The following is a 1539-nucleotide window of genomic DNA, read 5'->3' on the forward strand; positions in this document are numbered from 1 at the left end:
AAAAAAAAAGAAAAGAATCCATTTTCAAATTTTAAAAGAACAAAATGAAAAATACCAACTGTTCCTGACTGAGCCCCGTTTATGAAGAATCCCATTATTAAGCATTGTTTCTCAACTATTGCTCATGCTAACTTATATACACATATCACAAAGCTTAAGGCAACAGTATTATTGCAGGACAGATTAGGTTTCTATGAGGTGCTAATTTGCATTTTCTACAATTTAGTGTTTTACAGTATGCTCACTCTCCAGTTTCTTTTCAGCGCTGCTTCCTCAGCCCCAGGCTCTCAACACCACACAGATGGGTTGAATCTAAGCACATCTGCTAGTGCTGCCTAGATACAAACACACTCAGCTGGGAGCAGATGTTTTCCAGGAAAGATCACTACCATCAGTACTGTTCAGGGCTGGCTTCTGTGTTAGTTAATCTTTATGCTTGGACATAGGCCCTTCTATACAAACAGATCCTTGACTCATAAGCTTAGAACAGTAACAGGGCTGATGTAGGCTTGTTCACGTGATATTCATCAGGCACAAGTATGTGGAAACTTGTATAAAGTTTTTCCCTTTATGTCGAGGTCTATTATTGCTCTTTTGTTTTAATAAAACTTTATGCTAACTTTAAGATCTTATTTACTAATATCTTCAAAATATAAATCCAAGTCAAAGAAAATAATTCTTTATATTTTTGTGTGTTAGTAGTGTAAGTCATGTTTGTGCTTTTCTGTGATAGTCTAACACTTGTCTGTATTAATAATTCTAAATTTTATTTTCTCTAGGGTATCAAAAAGCTAGATGTTTTTCTGGGTATTATTTCATTCTACAGACTCTGTTAACATATATTCATTCTAAGAGTTATCAACTAATTTTCAATGCATGTATTTGCAAATCTTCATTCCATAAAAATTTAAAAACTACTTTATCTACAAAATGATTATATTTATTCAGCAATTATGGTATAGTAACACTCTGAGATACTCTCTTAAGCATTAGTTGTATTTCCTTACCAGTGCTGTTTCAGTGAGGGTTAAGTCAATATAACAAGCATTCAGTAAGTGTGGATTACATCAATAAAGGCATAATAACAGTTTTGTATGTGTACTTTAGTTTAGTTGTATAGGAAGATAGTTTAATTGACAAATGTCCCTTAAAATATGAAATGAGGAGGCAGGTAAAGCTGAGAGATATGAGATAAAGTCCACATAAATAAATGTTTTAAATTGTCTGATTCTGTGTACAGGGATTCAATCTTACTTGAATAAGTTAAGGAGATTTGTGATAAGATTTTGATCCAAGAAATGAGACAACAAATTGTTCATCAGACTACACCCTCTATTAGATATTTTTTGGTAATCCCTTAAATATCTCACTTGCCGTTTTGCCAGTGTAAATTTTAAGAGGTTCTTACCATCGACTCTTTTATGTTTGTTAAGACAGTTTCTGGATCTCAGGTGAGTCAGGGGAAAGGAAACAGTATTCAGGCTCCCGAATGATAAATTTAAGGCATTTTTTTCAATAGGTTTGTTCTTTCTACCAAAT

The sequence above is a fragment of the Microtus ochrogaster genome, linkage group LG4, assembly GCF_000317375.1.
Source record: "Microtus ochrogaster isolate Prairie Vole_2 linkage group LG4, MicOch1.0, whole genome shotgun sequence".
In the NCBI taxonomy this organism is placed as follows: domain Eukaryota; kingdom Metazoa; phylum Chordata; class Mammalia; order Rodentia; family Cricetidae; genus Microtus; species Microtus ochrogaster.